We start from the raw sequence: 10,406 nt of genomic DNA on the forward strand, positions 1-10,406 counted from the left end.
AGGAGGCCTTGAGCAGGGATTCCAGCAAGGGCAAGAGAGGGCCAGACTTCCGCACATATCTGGGACACCAGGTGTAGGAATGATTCAAATCAATGTCGGCGTGGTTCTCAGGGCAACTGGCCCAATGGTTCTGTCTGACATCAGATGCTGGAACGTTGGGGTGCCGGAATTCAGGACTAAAATACTGGCTTTTAGAGTGAGAATTCTCTTTGTGGCAGGAGCTCAGTAGACCAGAGAGCATGTATATTGCAGGAGGAACAGGAAGTGGGATGTAGCCTCCAGGGGAGGGGATCAGAATGGGATGGTAGTTTGGTGGGCAGGGGGGGGGGGGGGGGGATGGTCCAGTCACTTCATGGACCAGAAAATTGATTTCAAAGAAGCACTCAGTGGAGGTGTAGCTCAAGAACAAGATGAAGAAGTGTTTACTAAAACATTTGGTTTGTTTTAAGTAATGTTTGTCCCAATTAAAATAGTAAAGTACAAACACAATCAGTGTATACAACTTGGAAAAAAACTCAGAAAATCACAAAGAGAGCTTCCGGGGTTAGCCTGGGCTGGCGGCGGCAGAATGGAGACCGGGCCTGAGGACAAGGGACTGACCTGCCGCCCCTGCTGGCCTCTTCCTGGGATGCTGCAGGTGGAACTCTGGCCCAGAGCCTTCCTCGCACCCAGGCTCGTCCGCGTGCCACCTTTCCTGGGGCCGAGATCTGGTGAGTTTGAAGAGAAGCCTGAACAGCCAAGATGAACACCCCTGCTCCTTTTACCTGAGATGTGGCCCTAACGGGGTAAGCACAAAATGATTTTCTACAAAAAATATAGAAAATTGGAGTCCCCCAGCCACGCTTGTAAAATAAAGTTGCTCTCCGTTGGTGAAAAGCAATATGTGTTCATCACTAAAGTTATGGTACACGTGAGGCCGGTTTCAGCAAATTCTTCAACCAGCTCTCCTTCAAAAGTTCAAAGCAAGTAAGGGAGGATCATCTTACATACATCAAGTGACCTCAGTGTTCATTGAAAGTGTACCCGTCACTGCAAATCTGGAACTGTAAGGTGATAGGGTCATAGATTATTTTTGTTTGCAGTTATTTTTTGTTTTTTAGGATCGAGGCTAGACCTCCAGAGGGTCCAAACTCTCCAGGTTGTCACCTGGAGCTCAGCAATTGATGAATACGATTAGGTTTCAAAGGCAGAATTGGATTCCTGTTGGAAAGCGGCATCGGCCGGTTTTGGGAGATAAGGGATCCAAACGTACGATTGACCTACAATCGTCATCGACCTCAGGAGCCTTGCACGAGTCACCCTGCACACCTTTTCCTTTTCCTTTTCCTTTCAGAACTGGATTGACATCTGGAACCGTGACTGGAGACTTAAATGCTTCCATTGAGAAGAGTCCGCAGCAACCTGGTGGAGGAAATATTACAAACCCCAGAGTGTAAAATTGTGCCACAAAACCATCCTCTCCTTGAGAATGACCTTAAAAATGCAATTTCTTCTTTCCTAGCAAAGAAAGCAAGTGACAACTCTGATATTCGCAACTCCGCGTTGCTGTCTTTTCTTCAGAATCTATGTAGTCTGGTCAACCATCTCCGCGTGGGCCATTCACGCCAAGTGGCAGGAAAACATCACTGACGTTTGGTCATTGTTGGTGTTGCAATGGAAGAGCAATCTGTGTGCTCCTATTTGGAAAAGACTCTTACTAAAAATATGGACCTGATGGAAGAAAAACTCTTGTGGAATATATTGATCTGCGAATATATAAACTTCAGGAGCACACAGATACAAAGATTGTTTTGTTAATAAACACGCTGCAGAATCCCTACTCCCCACCCACTTATCATGTACAAGGCACTACAGATATTTACTACACATTTATTGCAAAGCCAAAACCGCAAAAGTTCAAAGCAACTAGGGGAGGACCATCTTACATCAAGTGACCTCAGTGTTCATTTTAGCTGTATTTGTTACTGTAAAGCTAGAACTGTAATGTGATAGGGTCATAGATTATTTTTGTTTATAGTATTTTTTGCTTTGATTTTTTACTTTTATTTACTTTTATTTTTGTTTAAGCATTTAAACTTTTTAAGGACTTAAAAAAATTTTTTTAAAACATTTATTTACTTTTGAGAGACAGAGAGACAGAGCATGAGTGGGGGAGAGGTAGAGAGAAAGGGAGACCCAGAATCTGGAGCAGGCTCTGTGCTCTGAGCTGTCAGCACAGAGCCCGACGCGGGGCCTGAGAACCGTGAGATCGTGACCTGAGCCAAAGTTGGACGCTCAACTGACTGAGCCACGTAGGTGCCCCTAAACTTTTTAAGGATTTCTAGTGCGATTCATGAGTGTGTTGTATATGTGTTTGACTTAAGTACTGTTTTAATTTATACAAAGACCTTATATTTTAGAAGAATGAAAAAAATACAGTATTTGATATATTTTTCTTCTAGTTGATCGTTCTCAGAAAGCGTTCTCTGAGCCCTTAAGACTTGCAACCTTTAATTTCAGATCACCAAAATACATTTTATATTGTTTATTTCAGGTGAAAAATTAGACGTGATGTTTCTGCAACATTAGTTTACATCGGGCCATTAACCTTATGTTCTGTCACATCAGAGCGATACTATGGATAAGAAAGGAAAACCAGAACTGGACTATTTGTTAAGATTATTATTTTAGATTTAGCGTCTGATGCAAAACAAGAGAAGTCATCTTGTTTCATTCCAATAAACCCAGAATGAATAAGGAACTCTTCTTTTCTGAGCTGATAGTGGTTCCTCTTTCGAGACACCTTTTCTGCCACGTTTAAGCATAAAGCACTGAATCTCTGCGCTGAAGGATTGAGGCATATGAATCAACAAGATTGTGGTTCTCGCTGGCAGATACAACTTTCAGAAATTATAACTATCTTATATGCCTTGAAGGGTGGTATATTTGCATCGAAAAAATAAATTCATCTTCTCTGGGAAAAGAAAAAAAGAAAAAGCAACAAAGAGGAAAACCCTTTTTATGATCCAATTGGTAGTGTCCTTCAAATCTCTCTTTCTCGGGGCGCCTGGGTGGCTTAGTCGGTCGAGCGGCCAACTTCGGCTCAGGTCATGATCTCGTGGTCCGTGAGTTCGAGCCCCGCGTCGGGCTCTGTGCTGACAGCTCAGAGCCTGGAGCCTGTTTCAGATTCTGTGTCTCCCTCTCTCTGACCCTCCCCCCATTCATGCTCTGTCTCCCTCTGTCTCAAAAATAAATAAACATTAAAAAATTAAAAAAAAAAATCTCTCTTTCTCTATAATTGAAAGATTGGTATCATATATATAATTTTGAGATCTTGTCTATAATATGAATTCTATATTATTAATTGCTAAGCTATTTTTGCATACGACTTTATGAACATCTTTATTCTTTAGAACATATATTTTGAAGTGAATTTTTTTCTGGAATCACAGGGGATATTCCTGTCATCTGGAAAGATTATATGGATTTACACCCGTAGAGTGCCCTCTCTGTCACTGACAGGGCTTTCTTGAGTCTGAGCTCCATGGGGGACTCAATACAAGGTAGGGATGCACAGAACTCAGGGGGCACATTGCCGGGAATATTCTCCGGACTGGGGAGTGAAGAGATTTTGAGACTTCTGGTCTTGACTATGCCACATACCTGATACACGGCCTGAGGCAAACAATTATCCATGTGGCCTTTGTTTACTCATCTGTAAAATATCGTGGTTGGACGTGATAATATCTCAGCTCCCTTCAAACTTTGACATTTTCTTATCCTCAATGACAGTGAGCACACTGAGTCAATCACCCAGCCCGATACTCCCATGGAACACTTGATGAACTTGGTCTTTCAAGAAGACCGTCACTGCACAGATCAAGAAGAGAGACAAACTCTGGGTCCTGGAAAATAAAACGCGGTGCCCCCACCCCCCGACCTGAGACAACCAGCAGCTGTCACGTTTTCAGGAGTGACTTACAGAATGACCTCTCCCCTTCTTTTGTGCTCCCCTAGGAGGCAGAGACAGTAAATTCTTACTTCATGGAATTAATTTCTAGGGTGTCTTATTTTTTCCTCTCATGTGGTTGCCTCATATAAACAGATGGGGGAAAGGGCAAGAATGAATGGCGGGGAGCAGCTATGCGGACTTACAAATATGAAAATATGAAGTGGAATTTCGTGAAGGAATCCAGGCGACCAGACAGAGGGGAGCGGCTGCCGTATGATCTCAGGGAGACGGACGGCCCAAGTGGACCACAACAAACCACGGGACGGCCTTGGGCTCTGCCCTTCTCGGGGCTGCCTCTTTTGCTCTGACTCAAATGCTAGAATTGTCTCTCATGTTGCAAACAAGGCCATGGCACAGTCTGGTAATTTAATCGATTCCTCCTGGTTGTTGGGGCCAGCAGATGAACGATTCGTTCTTTTCTCTTGGCGCAACTGAGTTGCTGTTAGAAAGTGCTTCTAAGCGCTTAGAATCACGCAGTACATGGAACCCAGTGGGCACCTGGTGGGAAGGTGGCCGTCACGTGGCTAATTTATTTCAAATCTCACCCAGGAAATCCAGTTTATTTCAACAAATCCTGGGCCAGGAGCGAGGGCTGAGGCAGAGCCACCAGGAGCAGCCACAAATATTAAGTATTGCAGAGCTGGATTAAGGCAGGGTCAGAGCTCCGATGACTGTTTCAATTATTATAGAATGTAAACTCATCGGATGACATCTAATCTGGCCATATTTCCCTCAATTATTTGACCCCAGCAGGGTTTACTTTCCCATCAGTACGGGATCACAGAGCTGTCAGCTGGCGGGTTTGAAGGATGATTTGTTGCCCTAATGATGATACTGAAATCTGTTTATGGTTGTTTATCTAGGGGTCATCTTTCTTCCAGGCAGCTTTCTTCCCCTGGGATTCTGTTGGGGCAGCTCTCTTTAATTCCCCAAAGAGAACAACTGTCAGGGCTTCATACAGGGTAAATATTCCTTCCATGTTCATTTTATGACCTATGACTGTAGCATAGTTATTGAGCCAACTATGTTAATAATGATGCCTTAGAGGGGTGCCTGGTGGCTCAGTCACTTAAGTATCCGTCTCTTGATTTTGGCTCAGGTCATGATCTCAGGGTTTGTGCGATGGAACCCGAAGTCAGGCTCTGCTCTGACAGCACGGAGCCCGCCTAAGCCTGCTTGGGATTCTCTCTCTCGGTGTCTTTCTGCTCCTCTCTGACTCAAGGGCACGCACGAGCTAGTGTGTGCGCACGCTCTGTCTCTCACAATAAACAAATAAATGTTAAAAAAAATAACGATGCCTTGTACATGGAAGATGCTTTGATGTTTACCCAGCACACTCATATGTATCATTTCACAGGCTAATTATATTCAGCACAGTAATTCTACAAATCAGTTGTACTAATGGCGAAAACAATGGTAATACATATCGTGCAGTTTGCAGTGTTGCAGGCAACAGTCTGGGGCTGTGAATACCACTATCGTCTCCATTTTGCCGATGAGGAAATCGAGGCACAGGACGGTTGAGCGCCTTGCGAAAAGTCGCACAGCTGGTGATCTGGGCTACTTCTTGGAGGCAGTGACATGGGAACAGCCCTGTGTGGAGGTGTGTGGGGCAGGTGGAATGAAAATGCACCTCTGGGGGATTTGGCTCTAAAATTAATAGTGACTCTCAGAAAGTTCACCATATTTTTTAAAAATCGTGGGATTTTCGTATAGTTTTGTGCAAAACTTTCACTCTCTAATACACTGGCTCCACTTGAGCAGTGATAGTCCATTTGCTCCCAGTATTTAATAAGAAATTTCCAGATAGATTAATGATATGTGTGAGAGAGAGAGAGAGAGAGAGAGAATCAGTTAATAGAGAGACTGGGGTATCTAGGTTGGAATGATCATATACAGACATGTAATAGAATTGGGATTAGTATGTTCAAGAAAAAAGAATACATGAGTAAAAGTTTAGAAGTTAAGTGTAATCTATAGAAAAGTAACAAATATCAATCTGAGAATACAACTACAATATCTGAAATTAAGGAACAAACTAATAATGGATTAAATACAGATGAAGAGAGAATTAATGAACGAGAATATAGGTCAGCAGAACACATACAGATTTAAGAATAGAGCAGAGAAAATAATACAGACAATAATGTTGTGAGTAACTTTTGAAAAATTTTTGAAAAAATCCACTGTAATTCAAACCTTAGAAAAAGAAGGGATAGCAAATGATGCAGAACAAATCTTTGAAGAGCTTAAAAGCCACCGATTTTTCCAGACGGTCAAAAGACATCAAGCCACAGATTCAAGAATCACTACAAATCCCAAACTGGCTTAAAGGAATCCACTCCTAGGCATATCATAGCCAGACTTAAAAAAACCTAAGACGACGACGACAACAACAACAACAACAAAACCAACAAAACAAAAGAAAAAGCCCCAAACCCAAACGAACTTGAAAGCAACTACAGAAATCTTGAAAGGAATCTTCAAAAGGAGAAAATAAGACCTAGCTCATTTCTCAAGAGAAACAATCAAAGCCAGAAGACAATGGTGTAGTGTATTTAATTTTGAAAGAAAATAACTGTCAACCTAGAATTCTACACCCAGAGGAAATGTTTAAAATGAAGGCAAAATAAAGTCACGTTTTATAAAAACAGAAACAACTTAGCTGTATATCTATACTAAAAAAATACCACAGAGAGTTCTTCAGGCAGAAGGAAAAGTATCCCGGATTGGAAAAAAAAAAAAAATTGTAGAAAGAAACACAAAACAATATAATGGATAAATACATGGTGAAAATATAAACTACTATTTTCATAAAAGGTAACAATAATGTCTTGTGGGTATGAACTATATGTAGATACAATACTTGACAACGAAGCTCAAAAAGAGAGGAAGATAAATGGAATTTAAAATGTTTTTACGTCATGCTTTATTGTGGGAAAGAAAAGTTCTAATTTATGTCAGACTTTACAAAGTCAGGGATGGGTGTTCTGATCTTCAGGGTGACCACTAAAAAGAAATGGTAAAAGAATGTATAATTCACAAGCCAGTAGTGGGGAACAGAAATGTTCAAAAAAGCCTTGAAGCTTTGTCCCAGAGAAGGTGAGAAAGGAGAGTAAAAGGAAAATATAATAAGGGAGACATTATAAAACAGATAGTACAATAATGATAGTTTAAGTACAAACACATTGGTAGGTATATTAAATGCAAATACATTAAATGACATTATTAAAAGAGATATGAGGCTGGATTAAAGATCACAACCAGCCATATGGTGCTTATAGGAAACAGACCTTAAATGTAAAGATGCAGACATTTTGCAAATAAAATGGTGGGAAGAGATGTGATGTCATCATAATCTAAAGTAAGCTGGAACAGCTGTGCTGATGGACCAAGAAGACGAAGTCCAGAAGTATTACTGTAGCAGAAGAGGGGTGGTTGATAATGATCAGATGTCAATCCAAGGGTCTTGTTCCAGTGTTTCTGCTGAGTACCTTTGGGACCGTGCATAGATCACGTGCCTGTCAGAGTTTCGTGTTTTTCGTGTGTGAAGCGAGGGGTTGGATCAGAGCGGTTGTTCTTACGCTGGATTCTTGAAACTCCTCAGGGCTCTAGACATATGGGGACTCTCCCATGCTTAGAGGATTCAGTTCTCAGTTGGCAGGGGACTCTGCCTCCTGACTATGGATCTGTGTCCTCGGCTCTCAAGGGGTTTCATAAATTCAAGGAAATTGTTTACGAATTTGACGTGTGTGTAGGAATCTGTATTTTTCTGGGGATAGGCTCCATCATTTCCAGTAGATTTTCAAATGACCCACAACACAAAAAAGCTCACTGAGATTAGTGACTAATTTACATTCTCAGTTAATAATCAAAAGGGAGGGGGAGCCTGGGTGACTCAGCTGGTTAAGCATATGACTCTTGGTTTCAGCTCAAGTCATGATCTCCTGGTTCGTGAGATCAAGCCCCACGTTGGACTCTGTGCTGACAGCATGGAGCCTGCTTGGGATTTTCTCTCTCCCTCTCTCTTTGCCCCTCCCCTGCTCACACACTCTCTCTGTAAATAAATAAATAAACATTTAAAAAAATAACCAAGGGTGGGGCACTTGGGTGACTCAGTCCATTAAAAAAGCAGCTGACTTTGGCTCACGTCATGATCTCGCGGTTTGTGGGTTTGAGCCCCACATCGGGCTCTGTGCTGACAGCTCAGAGCCTGAAGCCTGCTTCAGAGTGTGTGTGTCTCTCTCTCTGCTCCACCCCCACTCGTGCTGTGTCTCTCTAAAAAATGAATAGGGGCGCCTGGGTGGCGCAGTCGGTTAAGCGTCCGACTTCAGCCAGGTCACGATCTCGCGGTCCGTGAGTTCGAGCCCCGCGTCAGGCTCTGGGCTGATGGCTCGGAGCCTGGAGCCTGTTTCCGATTCTGTGTCTCCCTCTCTCTCTGCCCCTCCCCCGTTCATGCTCTGTCTCTCTCTGTCCCAAAAATAAATAAAAAACGTTGGAAAAAAAAAATTAAAAAAAAAAAATGAATAAACGTTAAAAAAATTTTTTTTAAAGTAATCAAGGGTCACCTGGGTGGGTCAGTTGGTTAAGCGTCTGACTCTTGATTTTGGCTCAGGTCATGATCTCGCAGTTTGTGAGTCTGAGCCCCACATCTGGCTCCACACTGACGGTGCAGAGCCTGCATGGGATTCTCTCTCTCTCCCTCTCTCTCTGTTCCTCCCACTGTCCCTCTCTCTCTAAATAAATAAAGAAACTTAAAAAAATAGTAAAAAATAAAATGCAGTGGTAGGAGCTTGGGAGTCTTTGAAAGCAACAGTTGATTCTGATACTCATCTGCTGTTTGCTTTTTCTATTCCAAAGATAATCTCAGAAGAAGGTTAAGATTTTTACTGGTGTTAAGAAAATGAAAAGCCAACGTTTACAAACTTTGGCTGTTTTTTTCTTCCTATAAAAGTGCTCTACTTTGTAAAGATGGAATTGACATTAAAGAAAATGGTTTTAAAAATTTCCTATTGAGTCTTCACTATAACATAACCGTTCATCATTTTGGTTTATTTTCTTCCGAAACTTTCCACTTAGTACTTATTTATACAATAATTGTAATATATATGTATTTAATGTTTTATTTATTTTTGAGAGAGAGAGAGACAGAGTACAAGCTGGCGGCGGGGGGGGGGTGCAGAGAGAGAGGGAGACACAGAATCCGAAGCAGGCTCCAGGCTCCGAGCTGTCAGCACAAGCCTGACACTGGGCTCAAACTCATGAACTGTGAGATCATGATCTGAGCCAAAGTCGGCCGCTTAACTAACTGAACCACCTATACAATAATTGTAGTTGTAATGCAGATGCAATTTGTATCTTCTTTTTTATGTACGAGTATATTATAAACATTTTCCACAGTTTGAAATAAATGTAACTTTTAATAATTAAAATTAGTCCACTGAGTTGATGTTTCATATCTTATATTTAATAGGATTTTGGGATTGTGAACTCAGAAAAGTACAACAATCATAATTGTAAAACTTGATGATATTCACAAAGTCAACACACCCATATAACAAGTGTCCAGGTCAAGAAGTAGAACATTACCAGCCCCTTTCCACTTACTATCATCCTTTCATTCTCAAAAGGGGTCACGATCATGAATTTTATTGATTTTTTATCATTTTTAATGTTCTATTTATTTTTGAGAGAGAGTGCAAGTGGGGGAGGGGCAGAGGGAGGGGGAAAGAGGATCTGAAGTGGGCTATGCGCTGACAGGAGGGAGCCCGATGTGGGGTTCGAACTCACGAACTGAGGGATTGTGACCTGAGCTGAAGTCGGGCACTCAACTGACTGAGCCATCCAGGTGCCCCCACGATCATGACTTTTAACACCATGGGTTAATTGTGCTTCTTTTGAAATATATGTATATATATAAATACACACACACACACACACACACACACACTCACACACACAGTCATCTGGTATGTACTCTTTCTTCTGGCTTTTTTCATTATGTTTGTGTGATTTACCCACGTTGCCACGTGTAACAGTTCATTTTCACAACTGCATAGTATTCTCTTGTAAGATTTACCCCAGTTTGTCTAAATCTTTTTTTTTTTTTTTTTCAACGTTTATTTATTTTTGGGACAGAGAGAGACAGAGCATGAACGGGGGAGGGGCAGAGAGAGAGGGAGACACAGAATCGGAAACAGGCTCCAGGCTCCGAGCCATCAGCCCAGAGCCTGACGCGGGGCTCGAACTCACGGACCGTGAGATCGTGACCTGGCTGAAGTCGGACGCTTAACCGACTGCGCCACCCAGGCGCCCCCCCAGTTTGTCTAAATCTTGATAGGCATTTGGGTTACTTCCAGTTTTGAGTTATTGCAGATAGTGTTGTTATGCCCACTTTTGTACCTATCTCTTGGTG

At 42.1% G+C, this 10,406-nt stretch overlaps 1 pseudogene; it reads left to right on the top strand.

The window, feature by feature from the left end:
* Positions 1-339: 339 nt before the first annotated feature.
* Positions 340-3,234, top strand: LOC125925985 (ATPase PAAT-like; annotated as a pseudogene).
* Positions 3,235-10,406: the final 7,172 nt, after the last annotated feature.

The sequence above is a fragment of the Panthera uncia genome, chromosome F1 (genome assembly GCF_023721935.1).
Source record: "Panthera uncia isolate 11264 chromosome F1, Puncia_PCG_1.0, whole genome shotgun sequence".
NCBI classification, from domain to species: Eukaryota; Metazoa; Chordata; class Mammalia; order Carnivora; family Felidae; genus Panthera; species Panthera uncia.